The sequence below is a fragment of the Arachis ipaensis genome, chromosome B06 (genome assembly GCF_000816755.2).
Source record: "Arachis ipaensis cultivar K30076 chromosome B06, Araip1.1, whole genome shotgun sequence".
Classification (NCBI taxonomy): domain Eukaryota; kingdom Viridiplantae; phylum Streptophyta; class Magnoliopsida; order Fabales; family Fabaceae; genus Arachis; species Arachis ipaensis.
The window spans coordinates 49,039,276-49,063,213 of NC_029790.2; the positions used below are offsets into that span (position 1 = coordinate 49,039,276).

General features: G+C 37.6%; 1 long non-coding RNA gene across 1 annotated transcript; it reads right to left on the minus strand.

Annotated features, from left to right (window-relative positions):
* LOC110263324 lies at positions 18,904 to 22,785 on the minus strand. The gene is made up of 3 exons (XR_002348752.1): positions 22,192 to 22,785; positions 21,868 to 22,074; positions 18,904 to 19,009 (listed from the first exon to the last, which is right to left on the minus strand). It is a non-coding gene; the product is annotated as an uncharacterized LOC110263324 (long non-coding RNA).

Consider the following 23,938-nt stretch of genomic DNA (forward strand, 5'->3'; position numbering starts at 1 on the left):
CCAAGATGCCTTATCCTCAGAAACTCCGCCAAGCGGAACAGGATAAACAATTTGCCCGCTTTGCAGACTACCTCAGGACTCTTGAAATAAAGATCCCGTTTGCAGAGGCACTTGAGTAAATACCCTCTTATGCTAAGTTCATGAAAGAGATCTTAAGTCATAAGAAGGATTGGAGAGAAACTGAAAAAGTTTTTTCTCACTAAAGAATGCAGTGCAGTCATTCTGAAAAGCTTACCAAAGAAGCTTAAAGATCCAGGAAGCTTTATGATACCATGCACATTAGAGGGTGCTTGTACCAAGACATCTCTATGTGACCTTGGAGCAAGTATCAACCTAATACATGCATCCACTATCAGAAAGCTTGGCTTGACTGAAGAAGTTAAACTAACCCGGATATGTCTTCAACTTACTGATAGCTCCATTAAATACCCATCAGGCATAATTGAGGACATGATTGTCAAGGTTGGGCCATTTGCCTTTCCCACTGACTTTGTAGTGTTGGAAATGGAGGAGCACAAGAGTACAACTCTCATTCTAGGAAGACCTTTCCTAGCAACTGGACAAACTCTCATTGATGTCCAAAAAGGGGAAGTGACCCTGAGAGTCAATGAGGATGAGTTCAAGTTAAATGCTGTCAAAGCTATGCAGCATCCAGACACATCAAATGACTGCATGAGCGCTGATATTATTGACTCCTTGGTGGAAGAGATCAACATAACTGAGAGTCTCGAATCAGAGCTAGAGGACATCTTTAAAGATGTTCAGCCTGATCTGGAGGAACCAGAGGAAATAAAAGAACCTCTGAAAATTCATCAGGAAGAGGATAAGCCTCCTAAACCCGAGCTCAAACCACTACCACCATCCCTAAAATATGCATTTCTGGGAGGAGGTGACACTTTTCTGGTGATCATAAGCTCTGCTTTAAATCCACAGGAAGAGAAAGCACTAATTCAGGTGCTGAGGACACACAAGACAGCTCTTGGATGGTCCATAAGTGATCTTAAGGGCATTAGCCCAGCAAGATGCATGCACAAGATCCTATTGGAGGATGATGCTAAGCCAGTGGTTCAACCACAGAGGCGGATAAATCCAGCCATGAAGGAGGTAGTGCAGAAAGAGGTCACTAAGCTACTAGAGGCTGGGATTATTTATCCTATTTCTGATAGCCCCTGGGTGAGCCCTGTCCACGTTGTCCCTAAGAAGGGAGGCATCACAGTAGTTCATAATGAAAAGAATGAACTGGTTCCTACAAGAACAGTTACAGGGTGGTGTATGTGTATTGACTATAGAAGGCTCAATACAGACACCAGAAAAGGATCATTTTTCTTTACCATTCATAGACCAGATGCTAGAGAGACTAGCAGGTCATGAATACTACTGCTTTTTGGATGGCTATTCAGGTTACAACCAAATTACAGTAGATCCTCAGGACCAAGAGAAAACAACATTCACATGTCCTTCTGGAGTATTTGCCTACAGAAGGATGCCCTTTGGTCTATGCAATGCACCTGCAACCTTTCAGAGGTGCATGCTCTCTATCTTCTCTGATATGGTAGAGAAATTTTTGGAAGTCTTCATGGATGACTTTTCAGTATTTGGAAACTCATTCAGCTCCTGTCTTGACCATTTAGCACTTGTTCTGAAAAAGATGTCAAGAGACCAACATAGTTTTAAACTGGGAATAATGTCACTTTATGGTGACTGAGGGAATTGTCCTTGGGCATAAAATTTCAAATAAGGGAATAGAGGTGGATCAAGCTAAAGTGGAAGTAATTGAAAAATTACCACCACCTGCCAATGTTAAGGCAATCAGAAGCTTTCTGGGGCATGCAGGATTCTATAGAAGGTTTATAAAGGATTTTTCAAAAATTGCAAAACCTCGGAGCAATCTGCTAGCTGCTGACACACCATTTGTGTTTGACACAGAGTGTATGCAGGGGTTTAAAACTCTGAAAGCTAAGCTGGTCCCAACACCAGTGATTTCTGCATCAGACTGGACATTACCATTTGAACTAATGTGTGATGCCAGTGACCATGCCATTGGTGCAGTATTGGGATAGAGGCATAACAAACTTCTGCACGTCATTTACTATGCCAGCCATGTTCTAAATGATGCACAGAAAAACTACACAACCACAGAAAAAGAGTTGCTTGCAGTGGTTTATGCCATTGACAAGTTTAGATCTTATTTAGTAGGTTCAAAAGTGATTGTGTATACTGACCATGCTGCTCTTAAATATCTACTCACAAAGCAGGATTCAAAACCCAGGCTCATAATATGGGTGTTGCTTTTGCAAGAGTTTGATATAGAAATAAGAGACAGAAAAGGGACAGAGAACCAGGTAGCTGATCACCTGTTTCGGATAGAACCAGTAGCAGGGGCGTCCCTCCCTCCTACTGAGATCTCTGAGACTTTTCTGGATGAGCAACTCTTCGCCATTCAGGAAGCACCATGGTTTGCAGACATTGCAAATTATAAAGCTGTGAGATTCATACCCAAGGAGTACAGTAGGGTGCAAACAAAAAAATTAATTTCTGATGCAAAATACTACTTATGCGATGAACCATATCTCCTTAAGAGATGTGCAGATGGAATGATCCGCAGATGCGTGCCTAGAGAAGAGGCATAGAAGATCCTATGGAATTGCCATGGATCACAGTATGGAGGACATTTTGGAGGTGAGCGAACAGCCACTAAGGTCCTCCAATGTGGGTTCTACTGGCCTACTCTCCACAGAGATGCCTGAGAGTTTGTGCGTAACTGTGACAGTTGCCAAAGAGCTGGCAACCTGTCTCATGGTTATGCCATTCCTCAACAAGGGATCTTAGAGATTGAGTTATTTGATGTAGGGAGAATTGACTTCATGGGCCCTTTCCCACCATCATACTCAAACACTTACATTCTGGTGGCAGTAGACTATGTATCTAAATGGGTAGAAGCAATTGCTACACCCACTAATGATACTAAGACCGTTCTAAAATTTCTCCAGAAATATATCTTCAGCAGATTTGGCATCCCCAGAGTACTAATTAGTGACGGTGGCACTCATTTATGCAATAAACAGCTATACTCTGCTATGGTCCGATATGGAATTAGCCACAAAGTAGCAACACCATATCACCCACAGACAAATGGGCAGGCTAAAGTCTCTAATAGAGAATTAAAAAGAATCCTGGAACTGACTGTAATTGCTCGTAGAAAGGATTGGGCAAAAAGCTTGGATGATGCTCTGTGGGCATACAGAACAGGATTCAAGACTCCTATAGGAACCTCTCCATACCAGCTTGTGTATGGCAAGACCTGTCATCTGCCTGTGGAACTAGAACATAAGGCCTACTGGGCAACCAGATTCCTAAACCTGGATGCTAAGTTAGCTGGAGAGAAAAGATGCTCTAGTTGAATGAGCTAGAGGAATTCAGACTCAATGCTTTTGAAAATGTAAAAATTTATAAGGAAAAAGCAAAAAGGTGGCAAGACAAGAAATTGTCATCTAGAGTCTTTGAGCCAGGTTAGAAGGTTCTGTTGTTTAACTCTAGACTTAGATTATTCCCCGAGAAATTAAAATCCGGTAGAGAGGACCATATGTGATTACAAGTGTGTCACCATATGGATATGTTGAGCTTCAGGATACTGACTCTGACAAAAAGTTCATTGTTAATGGATAGAGAATCAAACATTATCTTGAAAGCAATTTTGAGCAAGAATGCTCAAAACTGAGGCTTGAATAAAGCTCAGTCAAAGTCCAGCTAAAGACAATAAAGAAGCACTTGCTGGGAGGCAACCCAGCCATTAGCAAGTTATTTGTTATATTTAGGAGTTTAATATAAATTGCCTTCAAAGGTTAATCATCAAATTGTAAGGAATTCACAGAGTTACAGAAGGATTCAGTGCAAAAAGCAGAGAAAAGGGACTTACAGGCAAGAAAACGCTAGTAAGGGGTATTTTAGGCATTAAACGCCAGAATGGATACCATTCTGGGCATTTAACGCCAGAAAATATACCATTTTGGGCGTTAAACGCCAGAATGGGTGCCATTCTAGGCGTTTAACGCTATACTTGCAGCTTCCTGGGCGTTCAGAAAAACGCCTAGTGACAAAGGGTTTCTGGCGTTTAACGCCAGCCAGGGTACCTGGCTGGGCGTTAAACGCCCACAATGGCCAAAATATGGGCGTTTAACGCCAGAAAGACAGGGGGAGAAGATTTTGCTTTCCACTTCAAAATTTTTCAAACTTTCATGTTTAGATTCATAATTTTCTGCATAAACATGTTACAAATTTTCATCATTCACTTTCAATTTTCAAAAACTCAACAATTTTCTAAATCCATTTTCAATTTTCTTTCAAATCATTTCCAAATATTCTTCAAAAACTCAATTATCTTCTCAATTTCTTTCCAAATCTTTTCCAACTCATCATATCATCTTTTAATTCTTAGATGCATCAACAAATTTTCAGATTTAACTCCTTTATATCTTTTCCATTTAAAAATCTCATCTTTTTCATATAATGATTCTATACCATTTTCTTTCACCAATCATATCTTTATATCATATCTTTTTCAAATTTTTGAAATCCCTCCCCTCCACTTATAAATACACATTCGGCCATCCCCATCTCTCCACCATTCGAATTTGCCTCTCCTCCTATCCCTCTCTTTTCCTTTCTTTTGCTTGAGGGCAAGAAAACCTCTAAGTTTAGTGTGTTTTTCTGTGATCACTAAGTTAAGACTCATTAAGTAGTTAGTTTTCGAAAATTAGAGAGAGAAAAGTAGTTAGTTTTTTACATAACTAGTAACCTAGGGTTTACAGAAAATAAGTAACTAAGTGCAAATAGTGCAAAAATCTATTTTCGGGGCCCACTTGGTGTGTGCTTGGGCTGAGCATTGAAGCTTTTTCGTGAATAGGCTCTTCCTGGAGTTAAACGCCAGCTTTGGTGCCAGTTTGGGCGTTTAACTCCAATTCTGGTGCCAGTTTGGGCATTTTACGCCAAGATGTTTTAGGCTGACTTTGGACGCCAGTTTGGACTATTATATATTGCTGGAAAGCCCAGGATGTCTACTTTCCAAGGCAATTGAGAGCATACCAATTGGGCTTCTGTAGCTCCAGAAAATCCACCTCGAGTGCAGGGAGGTCAGAATCCAACAGCATCTGTAGTCCTTTTTCAGCCTCTGAATCAGATTTTTGCTCAGGTTCCTCAATTTCAGCCAGAAAATACCTTAAATCATAGAAAAATATACAAACTCATAGTAAAGTCCAAAAATGTGATTTTGAATAAAAACTAATAAAAATATAATAAAAATTAACTAAAACATACTAAAAATAATGCCAAAAAGGGTATAAATTATCCGCTCATCACTCCCCAATCTTGATCAATAGCCAATTCCTTGGTCTAGTTGCTCATGAGAGGAGATGAAGCATGTTCCCTGATTATACCACACATCCTCATAGACCCAAATAATAGATTGATTAAATGTCACAATATCCCATCCATACCCAAATATCAATAGAGTTCTCTTTCCATCAAATATCAATAGAGTTCTCTTTCCCAATAGAAAGAGTTAGTAACTCATAACTAAAATATTTACAAGTAAGAAATTGGAAGAGAAGAGAAGTGTGGGTGAGAAGAGGGAGTACGAAGACCCATTCCCAGTGGAGTGTCTAGAATTATAGATGATCCCTGCCCTAATTCTATGAAACTAAGGCCTTTATATAGGCTCTCCTAAATTACAAACTTAAATGAAATTGAAAGCAAATTACTTTGAAATAAAAATAAACTATACTATATGCTTCTTGTGGCCATAATTGGTTGATAATTGTGGCTTGAATGAGAGTTGGAGTGGGCTTGGTTGAAGGTTGAAGGCTGCAGGAAGAAGTTGGCGTGCCATGCCCACTCGAATTTGCTTTTTGGAGTATGACTCACTTTGCACTGCTAAATAGATGGATTTGTTTGGACCTTAAATTGAAGGTCCATTATGAGGTCTTATATATGATTAGAGACCCTTGGATGTCAGCTTTCTAACACCACTGGAATCAACGCATTTGGATCTCGGTAGCTCACGTTATGCCCATTTGAAGGTGAAGAGGTCAGTTTGTCAAATACCCCGGCATGCCACGCCCATTCCTGGCGTGTCACGCCCTTTGTGTTGTGAATCTAGCATGCCACGCCCATTCTTGTCATGCCACACCTTCAATGATACACTAAATCTTCCTCTCTGGCCATTAGAACTGGCATGCCACGCCCATTTTAGGAAGGAATTGGCGTGACACGCCCAAGTTTGTAAAGCTGAAATAATGGCCTTTTTTACCTTTATATTTAACGTCCACTACAAAGTGTTATATATGGTTAGAAAGCTCTGGATTTCATCTTTCCAACGCCATAAAAACCACATCATTTGGATCTCTACAACTCACGTTATGTTCCTTTGAAGATGAAGAGGTCAGGTTGGTAACTCTGTAGGGATGTGTTGTGCTCCTTTGTGTTTTCGGGGTTAATATCTTCCTCAATTCTAGTGTCCACCATAAAGTGTTATATAAGGATGGAAATCTCTAGATGTCTACTTTATAATGGCACTAAAATCACCTCATTTGGAATTGTGTAGCTCAAGATATGTTAATTTGAATGGAAGGAGGTCAGGCTGGCATATTGATGATTAGACTTTTGACGGTTTAGAAATTCACAAATAAAGTCTCGTTGCAAGTATAGTTTCTAAACCAAACAATAATCCTTTCATACAAAAGATTGTTTGTCACTAGTACAAACCCCTAAATTTATAAACCGAAGTATTGGAACCTCGGGTCGTTCTCCCTAGGAATTGCAATGAAGTGTCTTGTTATTGGTTATGAGGTGTTTTGGGGTTTTTTTAGATAAGAGACATGAAATGTAAATGGCAATGAAAATAAACTAATAACTATGAAAGGTCTTGTCAAAGGTTGGTGGTCAAGGATCTCTATCCTAATCACTAACCACAACATGAGAATTGGCATGGATCAACCCCATTAAGTCATCCTCTAACTAATAAAGGAAAGTCAAATGAGCTATGTCAATCCAAGACCGTAAGTCTTAGTTCTCCACCAAATCAATTAGTGAGATCTAGAGTTAATGGCTCCCAATCGTCAATCACTTGGATATTAGTAACTCAAGAGTTCCTAAGTTACCTTCCCAAGCCAAGAGCATAAAATTCTATACTAAAATCCAACTAAGCATTTCATCAAACACTTAGAAGGCATAAAAGGAAAGTAAAATGAACTAAGCAATTCAACAATAAAAGAACATGAATCATAAATTGCATTGAAAGGAAAATAGAAGAACAAAAGTGCATCAACATAAAAGTAATAATAATAAGAATTAAATGAAAAAATAGAGAGAGGAAAGGTAGAAGAAGAAGAATTACACAAAGAAAAGTAAATCAAAGCATGAAATTAAACTAGATCTAAGAGTTCCTAATCTAGATCTAACCTAATCCTAATCCTAGAGAGAAGTAAGAGCTTCTCTCTCTAAAACTAACTTTCTCTCCAAAAATTAAACTAAACTAAACTAGTGTGTAAAAGTCTATTGATTCCTCTTCATTCCTTGAGTTAAATAGCATCAGAAGTGAGTTGGATTTGAGCCTGGGAAGCCCAGAAATTGCCCCCAGCGGATTCACTTTAAGTGGGTCACGTACGGACATCGGCGCATATGCGTACAATGCGCGTGCGTGTCAATTGACAATTTTCCTTCCACGCGTACGCATCATGTGCGCGTACGCGTTGCCATGCGACCTCATAATCCACGAGTGCGCGTCTGCTGCGCATGCACATCGTTGATCTTATCCCAAATACTTGCTTTTCCATGATTTCTCCACTTTGCATGCTTTCCTCTTCATTCCTTTGATCCATTCTTAGCCTTTCCAATCTGAAATCATTTAACAAACACATCAAGGCATCTAGTGGAATCAAAGTTAAATCAAGATTAAACAATTAAGGGCCTAGAAGGCATGTTTTCACACTTAAGCACAAATTAGGAGACAATCATGAAACCATGCTATTTCATTGAATAAATGTGGGTAAAAGGTGATAAAATCCCCTTAAAATCGATACAAGATAAACCCTACAAATGGGGTTTATCAACCTCCTCATACTTAAACCAAGCATGTCCTCATGCTTAAACCAAGAGAGAACAAAGAGTATCAACATTTATTCAATGAAATCTATCTAAATGCAATCTACCTATATACAACTATCCACATGAATGCAATTGCTTGGTCAAAATAAATCAATGTCCAAGAAGCATATATGCACAAGGGCTAAAGGTATTAGCAACCATGCCAAACCACAATTGAATTGAGCTATTAAATATTTTTACAAACTTGCATGAAGAGTAATGATTGTAGGTGAAAACATGTAATTGAGCATCAAACCCTCACTGGATGTGTTTGCACTCTATTCACTCAAGTGTTTAGGGTTGATTCACTCATTCTCCCCTAATCATACTTTCTAAGATTTGTTCTTCTTCTAACAATCAACATTTATTTCATGCATGCATACAAGTATCATGAGGTCTTTTCATTGGTTGTAATGGGGCTAGGGTCAAGGTAGGATGCATATTTGGTCAAGTGGGCTTGAAATTTGAATCTTTGATAAGCTTAAACTTTCCACCTAACCTATGACATCCTATACAATTTCAAAGCTAACCTAACTACCCATTTTTTACTTTTCACATACTCATGCATTTTTTTCCTTGATCACAACACTTATGCATTGATTTTATTGAGCTTCGCTTTGCTTTGGGGCATTTTGTCCCCTTTTTATTTCTTTCTTTTTTTCTTCTCTTTTTTCTTTTCCATGCTCTTCTTTTTGTTTCTTTTTCTTTTGTTTTTCTCATATTTTTTTCTTTCTTTCAAACTATATACAAGAACATCAATGCATAAGGTCTATACATTTGATTAATACATGAGCATGCACCTAATTCCCAATAATTTCAATAAAAATACAAAACTACCCTTTTATTCTCCTAATGTCCCAAGGTTCCCACACTTGAATGATACACACACTCACTAGCCTAAGCTAATCAAAGATCCAAATAAGGACATTTATTATTTTTCGCTTTAAGGCTTGTAATGTGCTAAATTAAGAACAAAGTGGGTTAATCGTAGGCACAAAGTTGGCTAACAATGGATGATAAAAGGTAAGGCTATTTGGGTAAGTGAGCTAAATAAACAATGGCCTCAATCATATAAATGTATGAATACACAAAATAATGGACATAAAGAATCAAACAAATCAAAGATCACAATCATAGAAAGAGAATAATGCACACAAGAAGGAAAAATAAGTGACCATAAGATGTAACCATACCATTAGGCTCAAAATCTCACTTGCTTGTGTTCTTAGCTCAAAAACATGATCCACAAGATATATAATTCAAGCAAGTTCTATGAAAAGTTTTCACTCAAATCAATTGAGGTACCCTATAGAGAGAAATCTTGAAAAAAAATCATTATTTTGACTAAGCTTATTGTGTATATATATGTAAAATTAAGAAAATGAAACTAAAAATCCTAAAAACCTAAAATGGAATGCAAAAGTGTTGGGTTAGGAATTTGTCACCCAAAATCGCTGACCGGTCGGACGACCTCTGATGACTGCGCATCATGTACCCTTTTTCTTATCTAAAAGAACCATAAAAAGAGCATAATCTCATTTATCAATGCAATTTCATGAACCAAATGATATATATTATGGTACATTACTTTGAAATAGGTTGTGCTGAATTTCAGGTGATAAGAGCAACAAAAGGGGAAGGAAAACAACAAATAAGGATGGGCGTGTGAAGCTGGGCGTGCCACTTGAAACTCTTGGCGTGGCACGCCAAGATTTTGAACCAACTTTCAACAATGGGTGTGCCACTTGAAGCTATGGGCGTGGCACGCCAAGCCAACATTCCAACAAAGAAGGTTGAAGAATTTTACATGGGCGTGCCACTTGGTGCTATGGGCGTGGCACGCAAAGTTTGTGAAGCCAAGATGTCAAAAAGGGCGTGCCACTTGGTGTTTTGGGCGTGGCACACCAGGCTTAAGTTCCAGAGGAGTGATTTTGAGCCCCACTATGGGCGTGGCATGCCAAGCATTGGGTGTGGCACGCCGGGGCATATGCCAGCCTGACCTCTTCTTATTCAAATGACGTTATCTTGAGCTACACAACTCCAAATGAGATGATTCTAGTGCCATTATAAAGTAGACATCTAGGGCTTTCCAACCATATATAACACTTTATAATTGAAGCTGGAATAGAGGAAGATATTGACCCCGAAATTACATGAAGAAAAACACGTCACTGCAAAGTTACCAGCCTGACCTCTTCATCTTCAAAGGAAGATACATTGAGTTGTAGAGGTCCAAATGATGTGATCTTGGTGGCGTTGGAAATCTGACATCAAGAGCTTTCCAACGATATATAACACTTTAAGGTGGACGTTAAAACTGGAGGTGAAAAAGGCCATTATATTAGCGTTGCAAAACTTGGGCGTGCCACTTGATATCGAAGGCGTGGCACGCCAGCTCTGTTTTCATAATGGGCGTGCCACTTGGAATTCTGGGTGTGGCACGCCAGTTCAAATGGCCAGAGAGGAGATTTTGGTGGATCATTAAGGCGTGGCACGCCAGTTTTGGGTGTGGCACACCAGCTTCACAACCTATGGGACGTGGCACGCCAGAAGTGGGCGTGGCACGCCGGGCTACCTGACAGACTGACCTATCCACCTTCAAATAGCCATAACTTGAGCTACAGAGGTCCAAATGAGTTGCTTCTAAAGGCGTTGGAAAGCTAACATCCAGGGATTTTTAACAATATATAATACTTTATAGTGGACATTCATTTTGAGACCCAACCAACTCCATACTTTCAACGTTGCAAAGTGGGTCATACTCCAAAGGGCAAAATCAAGTGGGAGTGGCACTTGAAACTACATGCCAACTTCTTCCTGCAGCCTCCAACCTTCAATCAAGCCCACTCCAACTCTCATTCAAGCTACACTTATCAATCAATCAAGGCCACAAGAAGAATCTAAAATAGTTTATTTTCATTTCATTGTAATTTGCTTTTAATTTTATTTAAGTTTGTAATTTAGGAGAGCCTATTTAAAGGCCTTAGTTTCATAGAATTAGGCATGGCTGGATTGGGGGAAGTCTTCGAATTCTCTCTATTTACCATCAATTTCTTCTCTTTTCTTTCTTACTTTGTAAATAATTTAGTTATGAATTACTAACTCTTTCTATTGGGAAAGAGAGCTCTATTATTTTTCAATGGATTGATTGTTTTTATTATTCTTCTTCTCTTCATCTCTCTTTGATTTACTAGAAAGAATTTCGTTCTTCATGATAGCATTCAATTATCTTGGAAAAGAGATTGAATGTAATTGGGTTTTATGGGAACCTTGGAAGAGGAAATATAAAACCATGCTTGAAATTCTTTCTCACACTTGAATAGGATTTGGGTTTTGGTGTTTGGATATGGTGACATATAATCCTCCTTCTACTTGAACCTAGGAAAGTGTGTGGTATAATCAGGGAACAAGCTTCATCTCTTCTCATGAGCAATTAGACCAAGGAATTGGCTATTGATCAAGATTTGAGAGATTGAGTTACCAAGGGATTGGGGCTCAATCAATCATGATTGCCAAGAGGTCAATGAGTTGCATGATTGAAGATGAGATGAAATCAATAATCCGGAGAATGCAATATCTCTTGATCCCAATGTTTATTTTATCTTTCTTTCTTTTATTTACTTTGTGGTTATTTACTTTTCTGCACTTTACATTTCCAGCACTTTACTTTCTTGTACTTTACTTTCTTTGCTATTTACTTTCTTGCACTTTATTCTTTTCCTTTACTTTTATGTCATTTACATTTTCTGTTGATTATCTCTCCTTAATGAATAGTCTAACTAGGATAATCAATTAACTATTGTTTGCCTTAGTCCGTTAATCTCTGTGGATACAATCCCACTCCATTGTGGGTTATTACTTGACGATACTTTGGTGCGCTTGCCAAAAGAACGGATTCATCACATTATTTTTATTTGGGGTGTGAATTCGACTCATCAACCTCCCCACACTTAAAAGTTTACACTGTCCTCGGTGCACTCAAAGATGAGCAAGGGGGTACGGCGACTTTCCGGATTGCTACCTTCAGCTGGTAGGTCAACCGGTTGCTGCGTGTTCTTTGTTGCGCTTTCATTTTTTCTTGCGATGCATCATTCATGAAAAACAAAAGTATAACACCATAAGATGAGAAAATACATAAGCAAGGAAGCATACATTGTTGAAAATGAGGTACTAATCACTAGAATTGAGTGAGTGAATTAGTGTGACATTAATGACAAATAAGTGTGTGAATTCTAAATTGCACGGTTTAGAACACACATTAGCATAAAAGCTATGTCACTAAAGAAGCATGCACTTCACTTATCCTAATGTGCTTGAAATACTTTAAGTAAACTTGTAAGGTAAAACAAGCATTAAAGAAGCATGAAAGCATTCAAGCTAAAGGCGTATGGATGCATATGATCATGGAATACAATGCATTAAGATAAATGCACAACATCCATCAAGAGATTGCCTAATCGAGGAAATGGATTCCAATTACATGGTGGCTAGCTACAACATGCAATTCAAAAGAGTTACAAGCTCGAAGGCAATTCTCATCACTTGGTATTTTTCAAAACGTAAGCATGAAGAACTTAAAACCAAGTAGCAAAATATAACCTCAATCATAGAGTCCAACAAAGAACAACTAAAACACTCATGCTAACATAGCATTTAGGCAATAAGAGGCAGCAATGTATAGTAAACAAAATCAATAACCCAACACTTATAATGAAAAGAGATAAAATAAAATGAAAACTAAACTAAAACTAACTACTTAACTAACTAACTAACTAACTAATTAACTAACTAAAATAAATGGTTATCAATGGTGGTTGGAAGTGTTGGATGAGGGGTAGAAGAAGGGAAGAAGAAAGGAGAAGGAAAGAATGACCCAAATAAATTTCTAACACCAATGAAAATAATGCAATGAATGAAAGTATGCAAATAAATTAAATAAAATAGAATGAAAGCGAAGAAGATGAGAAGTCAAAGAAAATAAGAAAGGAAGAAGAAAGAAATAAAAAGGAAAGATAGAAAAAATTAGGATTAGAAAAGAAAAGATAAGATAATTGGCGCTGATTTGGGTAAGTTGTGCGGCGCAGGCGACGCGGTCGCGTGGGTGACGCGGTCGCGTGGTGCGCGATAAGGTTGGGTGACGCGGACGCGTGGGCACGCGATCGCGTGACTCGATTTGTGCTAGTGGCGCGAGTGCAGCCTCGCGGTCGCACAACTCTCTGTTCAAAACTTAGTATTGCCAAAATCCAGGGTGACGCGGTCGCGTGGGAGGCTCTTTTGCCACATGACGCAGATGCGTCAGCGACGCTGCCGCGTCGCGTGCGTATTTTTTTTTTTAATGCAATTATGCAGTATGCAATATGTAATGCTAATATGAATGTTATGCAAAACTCCAAGTTCAATAGTATAACAAAATAAAATAAAACTAGAAAACAAATAAAACTAAATAAAATTGAAAGAGGAACAACCATACCATGGTGGGTTGTCTCCCACCTAGCACTTTTAGTTAAAGTCCTTAAGTTGGACATTTGGTGAGCTCCCTGTTATGGTGGCTTGTGCTTGAGCTCATCCAGGAATCTCCACCAATGTTTGTAATTCCAGTAGCCTCCGAGATCCCAAACAAGGCACGTAAAGCCCTTGAGCAGTTTTAAACAGGTTCTCAGGCTTCCAGTGTGCTGAATGTCAGAACAGACTCCAGGATCCCAAACTTTGCTTTTATACCCGTCTTTGTGTTGATCATCATGATTCCATCGGGGTAGCAAGCAATCTGAATTCTCACTAAAGCGGCCAAACAACTTCTTAGACCCATTCAGTTGAGCTTTACACCAACATTTGCGTTTAAACTTGAAGCTTCCAACCATAATGAACCTGGCAGGACAATTCTTACCACTGGCTATCTTTCTCTTACTCTTAATACCACAAAGAGCTCTAAGTTGACCATCCATCTCCAGTAGCCCATATTCAAGTGGGATTAGAAAGCTAAGGGATATGAATTTTACCCACTTGAATGTTGTGAAGGATGATGGCAACTTAGGGGGAGGGGTCTCCAATAACTTTGGCAAGATAATTTCAAGCTCCACTCCCTTGTGCTCTTTGACAACTTCCACCTCTTTGCAAACTTCTTTAATTTCAACCTCTTCCTCTTGGTAGCTTTCTTCCAATTCAATCGCTTCTTCATTACTTACCAAGGACATGGGAGGTAGTGCTTTTTCTTCTGTAATTTCCATCTCTTGATCAACCTCTTCAAAGTCTTTAGCCATGATATGCCTTGGAGGTTGTACACCCTCCTCAACATCAATTTCAATCATCTTTGAAGGAGGTTCCATAACCTGACTTTCCCATGGAGGGTCAGCATCTCCTAAGTCTGCAACCAGTTCTTCCTCTTCAATAATTACAGCTTCCTCCACTTGTTTCAGTACAAAGTCATGCTCCGTACTGTCCACTGGAGTTTCTAATATCTCCTTCATGCTACGTTCTTCATTAGATTGTCCACATGAAGCCATGGGGGTTTCTTGAGTGTCCGAACGTTGGGAAGATAATTGATTTATTGCTTGATTCAATTGGTGAAGGGTTGCAAGAAATTGATCCACTATTTCCTTGTGACGATCCTGTGATTCTTGTTGCGTTTGACATGATAAGTAGGACCATAAGGCCCTTGGATTGATGGATATGGATATGGTGCATATGGAGGTGGTGGTTCTTGGGAGTAATTGGGTTGGAATTGGGGTGGTTTTATATATGGTTCATATGGTTCATAAGGTGGTTGGTATGGTGGATGTGGGTTAGGGTCATATGGAGGTAAATGGTGTAAAGGGGCTTGTGAGTTTGGTGGTTCAAAGCTATATTGAGAGGACGGTCTATAAGCACAGGGTAGGGCTTGTTCGTAAATACAAGGGGGTCCACCATATCTATCAGCTTGGTATGCAGTGTTGAGTGGTCCTTGCCCATGATATCTTGGAGGGTGTTGTTGCCTAAAGGGTTGATCAGATCCTCTTGGCTCCATCCATCCTTGACTGTTCTGACCTTGATGCATGTTCCTGCTGTAGCTTCCATTCCTTTCAACATTACTAGAACCAAACTCAAAGCGAGAGGGGTGAGAACTCATAATAGTAAATAAAAATTAAAAACGAAAATAAAAACAAATTTTAAATTAAAAGTTTATTGAAATTTAAATTTTGAAAATTAAATTTTAAATTTTAAATTTTGAAATTTGAAATTTGAAATTTGAAATTTGAAATTTGAAAAATATTTAAATTTTTTTTTTAATTTTGAAATTTGAATTTTGAAAATTGAAATTTGAAAATTTGAAATTTGAGTTTTAAATTTTGAATTTTTGAATTTAATGAGGAAAGAGAAAAACAATAAAATGACACCAAACATAAAATTTTTAGATCAAAACGAAGAAAACAACTAAGAACAACTTGAAGGCCAAGATGAACACGAAGAACAACTTGAAGATCAAGATGAACACTAAGAACAAATTTTTTGAAAAATTTTTAATAACTAAATAAAAACCAATAACCTCTTAATTTACAAAAAAGCAAAAATAAAAACAAAAACAAAAACAAATAAATAGGTAAAAAGCAAATATTTACAATAACCAATAATAAGGCAGACGTTTGCAATTCCCTGGCAACGGCGCCATTTTGAAGAACTGAAGATTGATGGTTTAGAAGTTATAATAAATACTCGTTGTAAGTATAGTTACTAAACCAAGCAATCAACCTTTCTTACAAAAGTTTTGGTTGTCACAAGTAACAAACCCCTTTTTAAAATTGATAACCGAGTATTTAAACCTCGGGTCGTCTTCTCAAGGAATTGTAGGGAGGTAAGTTCTTATTATTGGTTATGAGTCTTGTAAATTGGGGGTTTTGAAAGTAAGGAAGCAGTATGTTGAATGATAATAAGAATAAAATAAATAACTATAAAATAGACTCTTGGCAAGGTATGAAAACTAGAAGTCCTATCCTGGCTATCCTTATCAATTGTAATGAGAATTGGATTTTTCTCCCACTTTGTTAACCTCTAACTATGAAGGTAAGTTAAGTGGATGAATTAATTTTGATACCTCAAGTCCTAGTCTTTCCTTGGGAAAAGTTAGAGTTATTGGAACCCGAATTAATTCTAGAAGAATTCCAATTTTCAATCAACCATGAGTTTGATAACACAAGCGTCTCCAATGACTCAACCAAAGCCAAAAGGGAAAAATCTAAATTATTTATATAAATAAAAGAAAGCAATCATAATTCTGAAATACCTCAAATTATATTAAATAAAGAAATCAATTCTAACATGGAGTTCATAAGCCAATTAGGCAACATAACTAATACAAGCATTAAAGCATCTGAAAGTAAAAGAGAAATATAAAATAAAAGGAATATTGAACCTATGACTGAAGATGAGTTGAACTAAACTAATAGAAATCCTAAAATCCTAATCCTAAGAGAGAGGAGAGAACCTCTCTCTCTAAAAACTACATCTAAATCCTAAAATTGTGAATATGAAAGCTTGTGATTATGAATGGATGCATTCTCCCACTTTATAGCCTCTAATCTGTGTTTTCTGGGCCAAGAACTGGGTCAGAAACAGCCCAGAAATCGCTGGAGAAGAAATCTGTCACGCTGATTTTCGGAACTGCGACGTGTCCATATGGAGCACGCGTTCGCGTCGCCTAGCATCATGGAAACTATATAATATTATATATCAAATCGAAGCCCCAGACGTTAGCTTTCCAACGCAACTGGAACCGTGTCGTTTGGACCTCTGTAGCTAAAGTTATAGCCGTTTGAGTGCGAAGAGGTCAGGCTGGACAGCTTAGCAATTTCTCCAACTTCTTGTATTCCTTCCACTTTTGCATGCTTCCTTTCCATCCGCTGAGCCATTCCTGCCCTGTAATCTCTAAAATCACTTAACACACATATCAAGGTATCTAATGGTAATAAGAGAGGATTAAACATAGGGAACTTAAGGTCAAAGAAGCATGTTTTCAATCAAAGCACATAATTAGGAAGGAAAATGTAAAACCATGCAAATAGTATGAATAAGTGGGTAAAGAGTTGATAAAATCTACTCAATTGAGCACAAGATAAACCATAAAATAGTGGTTTATCAATACCCATGACTTGCTTCCTTAGATCATATTGCAAGAATTGTATTTCACTCCTCTCTAACTCCACTTTATTCCTCTTGCATGCCTTATTGTCTTGGAGTTAGATTGGGTATTTGAATTTTTCGCGCTTTTATCTTTCTTGCATATGTCACTTGGGGTTGTTAGCGATGCTTGAGTTTATTCTTCTCATGCCTCACTTGCATGCCTTTTTCACTCTTGCATCCCATGCTTGTTCATTTGCTCCGTATTTCAATGGTTGTCTTGCTTGCATGTTACAGCTGTCATGTTTGCACGATACCTTTTCTTTTGTGGCACTTTTTTTTTCTCACTAGCATGTTATAATTTGAGTGTGGTCTCTTTGAGTTTAATGTCTTCTTTTTCCTCACCTTTTTTTCAGATGGCCATAAAAAAGGACAAGGAAAAAGAACAGAAGAAGCCGCCTCCCAAAAGGGCACCTCAAAAAGCCACCGCCAAAGCGCACCACGCGCCCAAGGCTAAACCTCTCCCCAATAAGGTGCGAAGCATCACTAAGGTTGATGAACAAGAGAAGGATAACCCCGCGAGAGATCCCACTAGGTTTCGAAACCGCTATTGTGAGCTAATGTTCCCCATCGTGATTGCACGGAATTATCATTCTAAACCCCTTCTTAACCCTCCGGGTCATGTAGTTCAGTTTGTCATACCTCGCATTGAGCGACAAGGATGGGGCTTTCTCATGAGGATACTACAAGAAGCCAATCTCTCATGGGTGGTAGAGTTCTACACCAATTACTTCACACCCTCTCTTCAGACTGTCTTCATGCGCCGGAAGCAAGTTCCAGTTTCCGAGAAAGTTATTCAGGAAGTACTCCGAGTCCTACCCGTACCGGAAGAGGTAGATTGTTACCAAGAAGCCCTCCGACAGCGTGATGACTTTGATTATGTTTTTGATTGGGATGCTGTTCATCGGGTTATTGCCGAACCGGATGCATTTTGGACTCGAGGGCACCTCAGGTCCCGAGCCAAGGGCATTCTTGCGCGCTTTCTGACTGTAGAGGCTCGAGCATGGACCCAGATCTTGTCTCATTATATGTTTCCCAGCACCCACGAGACGTTGATCACCGCGGACCTAGCCTTGCTAGTTTGGTGTACATTCATAGAGCGGCCGGTTAACATTGCTCGCCTCATCCATCAGGCCATGGTTTGTGTTATGCCAAGGGTAACCTACCTTTTCCCACCTTGGTGACGGAGTTAGTTGCTACTGCTGGTGTTCTTTGGGAGACTAAGGATCGGAAAGCAATGATCCCGGTAGAGGGCGATATCGTCCAAACCGGAAATTATCTCAAGCCTCCGGCGGAACACAAAACCTTTGATATAGCTGTCCCTTCTGTAACGTCCCGTCCAGCAAAATACCTTGCTTAAGTCAGGGTATTTCCACTAGAAAGAACATTACGTAACCTTCTCTAGTATTAACTACTTAATTATCGAGCCTTTGTATCGAGTTCGCGTTTCAGTTTTAAGAAAATGCCAGAAAATTTTGTTTTTTTATTCATTAAAGTCATAATTCAAACATTCACAAATAATAATAATAACATAAATATTATTGATAATAATTCTTATACTAAAGAAACCAAATAAAACTCAAATACAATATACTAAACCTACCCCTCTATGTAAAATAAAATCTCAAAGGACAAGAGCGAGGGAACTCTATGAAAGCAATTAAAACCATAAAGAAAGCCTACTGATCGCTCGCAGCTTCAAATTGAGTCTTCAAACCTATCGCTGAAAGGGTGGAAAATTTGGGGGTGAGAACCAAACCACATGTTCTCAGTAGAGGTCGAGAATGCCGTGAAAGTAAAGAATAAAGCGCAAATAGTTAACTGCATTCATAGACATCTAAAAGGAAACTAACTTTCTTTAAAAGCATTAGTTAATTACTCAATATCCTAAATCCATATTTTTCTTGTAAAACTTTTAAAAGTTTCCTAGACTGTATGAATGACCAACCTGTCCCAGTCATAGGTTCATTAAGTCTATGCTGAACCTGTTTGATTTTTCATACCTTACTAGACCATAACATAAAATAAGTTACCTACGCGGTATAAATGATCATCCTGCTCCAAGCATAGGTTCATTAAGTCTATGCTGAACTAGTCAGATACTTTATACAGAACTAGACTTCCAACACAAACCAGTCATGGCCTCAGCCCCAAGCAATTCAACCAACACCCAATTCACCACAAACCAGCCAATCAATTTCAAACACAAGTAATGAGGTTCAAACACAATCAAGAGCAATTATATCAAATATAGCAATTAACAGTTAACAGAATTATTCATTTAGGCAAACCAATTATAATATGCACACCCAAACAATGTCACATAGATGCATATGATGAATGTCTAGTCCTATTACAGGCCATGAGCTCATGTGTCGGTTAGCACCTGCATTCCCGACATTTATCCGGTCACGAGTTCACGATTTCCCGGATACGATTTTCCGTTCAAATAAATGCGCATATAATTATTAGCAACTCTATTGAGACAGCCTCTGCTTTCTACTCGCAGGAAATATATACTCTTGGGAACGGAAAATTACTCTTGGGTTGCCTCAGGGCAACAGATAAATAAACAAACATCTCTTGGGTTGCATTAAGCAACAAACAAATAAATAATATCTCTTGGGTTGCCGCAAGCAACAAACAAACATCTCTTGGGTTGCTTCAAGCAACAAACAAACAAATAATATCTCTTGGGTTGCCTCAAGCAACAGATAATCATACAATAAGTACTTTACTCTTTCCTTTTTCTTTCCTAATTGCAGATTCGCAAGCGGGACTAGACCCACGCCCTTGCCAACAATCTCATAGATCAAATATTCTTTTCTTAAAAGAATCATTGAAGTTATTATTATTAAATAAGCCCTGAATATTTATTTTGATTAAGTCCTTATATTTTTTATAAAAATTTGGACATAATCTCCTTTAAAAATAGGACTTATCCACCCTTACGGGTTCCTTCTTTCTCAACAATTCATCAGCCTCTTTCAGCATTTGCCACAGCAATATATTCTCAAAAACATTTGATAATAGAAAATCTATTTCTTAAATTCCATATCCAAAATAATTACCAACACAACTTGGCAGCCTGATTTCCATTTTGTTTTTAAAATATCAAATGAATTTGGAATTGCGCAAACTTTATATCCATGCGACCGTCTCGGATTAGGCTTTCTATTAAATCAAAAATCATAATTTTTCGCTGACTATAGCTTCGGGAATATAAGCAAAACCGTGACTGTTCTGCAGTGTTTTAAAACCAGAAGACAGCAGCACCATACAACATTTGAAATTTCATATAAAATCCAAATTAAATCCAACTACCTTCAAAATTAATGTCGTTAAATATAACTCATCCAAATTTGTTTCTCAATTGGTTCCAGGGTCATACCATTTTTAATCAAGGAGTTACGTAGCTTGGAAGTTAGGAAATTTTCTGCAGAATTCTGTTTTACAAATCATTGAACACAACCTCTTCCAAGTCCCATAACTCACTTATTAAAACATGGAAAATCCTGAAATTTAAATCACATATACTAAACATACTTAATTTTCACCTCCAATTAGTTGCATCTCAATATCTATCAAGGATCAAAAGTTATAAACTTCCAAAGTTACTAATTTAAGAAAACAGAATCTGGCTTTTTCTGCATAATGCATCATCCTTCAAAAATTCATATCTTTAAAACTACAAGTCCAATTGTTCTGAACTTTTACGGCATTAAAATAATAGGAATAAAGTTTTATTTAAAATTGGTTCCATTTCAAAATTCAAACTGCAGAATTTCCAATAGAGGAATCAAGTTGCTGCTGCGTTAAACATTCTGCAGAAAAACCAGTTTTGACATCCATGATTCAAAAATTCACCATAAATCATAAACTTAGTGAAAAAGTCTCAAATTCAGCAATCCAGTTCCGTATATCCCCAAGCTCAATCCGGACTTGGGTCCACGCAATTCTGATAATCACAGAAATAGTTATAGTTTTTCAAAGTTTCCGGCTTCCTTTAAAAACAATGCAGAAAATCAAGTTTTACATTTTAACTTTGAAAAATCATAACTAGTTCTATAATTAATTCAAACTTCTCAAAATTGAGTCCCAACAACAACTTTTATTATACTTTACTCAGCCTTTGCTCTTATATCATTTCGATTATCGTTGAATAACTGATTCACTTCCAAAGTCACCTTTTAATTTCAAAAATCAGTTTTTCAGCAATCTATTTAGTATTCAAAATCCAACCCTTCAAAACCCCTCAAAACTAATTCCAAATCAACCACCAACCAAGTTCATTAACATTACAATATACCAAATAATAACTCAACGGCAACAAATCCAACATAACCCATTAAAATTCAGAAATTCTCAACAATTAGTCATCAAGCAATTCCCAATCCACATAATCAATCAATATCACAAATCAACAATTCCAAATCACAATCTCAACCATTCCAATCACAATTTCAGCCACAATTTAATAATTACATAATCAATTATTTACTCACAGCTATTAAATCTATTTGCAGTTATTCAATAAACCTTGTAGGCATTCTTAAATTGAAATCGTTTTAAACCCCCTACCTCAATGTCGAATTTCATAGAAACCGAAACCGAAGACGGAATTGTGGCGTGATGACTGGTTGGGCTGCACCCAAAATGCAGCAGCTCCTTCATCCCTTATCTGTCAATGTTAGCAACACTCACAACCGCTTTGACAGGGCAGCAGCAACGCGAGTTGGCCACGACAGTGAGCAAAATAGTGAATTCATATTGGGTAGAGTAATAATTCTGGAAATTCAGGGGTGGAACAGGGGCTAAATTAAATTGGAACAAGAGTAAGGCTAATAAAATGGCAGCGGAATAAACAAGAACGTCAAGTGGAGGTTCAGAACAAGAATGTCTTACAAGAATTAGAAAGGAATAACAAAACAAGGAAGCACCGGCAGCAGCACAGACGATTATAGCAGCAACGGGGAAGACGACCTTCTCCTCCACCTTGGTTCATGATTCCGGCGGTGGTAGTGGCAAGGAAAGCCTTCCCACCATGCGTTCTGCTTCGCCTCGCCATTTGCGTTTCTCTCTGGGCGACGCCGACTCCACGTCTCCTTTCTTCAACTCAGACTTGATGGCGGCACAGCAGCGACGATTCGACGACAACGAGGTTGGCTTCAACAGCGACTATGGAACGGCGACGAGGACGGAGCTTCCTCTCAGTCACTGCTCGCATCTCCCTCTGGTCCGTGTACTCGACGGCAGCGCGCAGTGATGGCTCACGACGGCGGCAGTCTCCTCCCTTCCCGATGACGATCCACTTCTCCCTCTTCTTCTCTGTTCCGTCACCCTCTCCCTCTGCTCTCCGTTTCCTTCTTTCTTCCCTTCTGTTTTCCCCCCTTAAGCTCCCCGTGCCCTTTCTTTCCCTTTCTGATTGTAGATTTAGGAATTTAGGTTATAAATTAGGAATTTGTGATATTAGGGTTAAAATTAGGATTTTATAAAAGAATATAGATAAATATGAATAGATATTTTGATAAAATTGAAGAGTAGAGTAATTTTAAAATTAAATATACTCTATTAAAAATATATAAGAACATTATTTATCAACATATTGCTAAGTGAAATTAATTATTTCTAATTTAAATTATAAAATAAACATATTAATCACATTTTTATAAAATACAGTTTAAACTCAATACTAATTAGTTAAATTAAATGATATAACTTTTTATTATTTTTCTATCACCGAAACTTTAATTTCAATTTACAAAATATCTAATTATAATAAAATTACTTAAACTTAAAGTATTTATAAAAATCCATTTAATCATTCCTAATAAATTAATCTCTAAAAGTTCAAACTAATAAAATAAACCATAATTCATTCATATTAGAAATTACCTAAATTAAATTATATAATACTTTCATTACTAAATTTTATTTCCAAAGCATTTGAAATAACCAATTATAAAAATTACATAAGAATATTAATCAACTTAAACTCCAAATATTAATAAAACTAATTTAATTACTATTAATTAATTAATTTATAAAATAAGATATCAAATTAATAAAATAAATCGTAACTTTTTTTTTTTCAGGATAATAGTTACTTAAATTAAATTATACAATTCTTTTTTTTTATTTTTCAATTACTAAAATTATACAAAATATTCCATTATAATTAGATTACTTAAAAATATTAATTGATTCGAAATAAAACTATCTCCGAATCTATTTATTTATTTCTAACAAAATAATTTTCTAAAATTATAAAGTTTAAACTTAATAAGATAAAATCATAATTTATTTATAATTAGATTTTCAAAAATGCGAGATGTTACACCTTCGGTTATCCCTACGACTTCTTCTACATCACAAGGATCTTCCCACCAATGGCTTGAAGACCTCCACAAGATTTGAGGAACTTGGTTCGAACCTTGGTGAGTGAAAACAAGCCAATTTTGGCTTGTTTTCCTTGTGAAGTAGCGCTGGCCCCCCCTCCTCTTGGTCATGGGTTCAAGTCTTGGTGAGTGCATTAGTGGGCTTTTCTTCCTTGATTTTCTTCATGGCATGCACGAAAAAGCTCTTTGGAAAAAGCTGCAAAGCTCTTTGCCAAGAGCTTGGCTCTTGATTCCTTCTTCATGGCATGCACGAA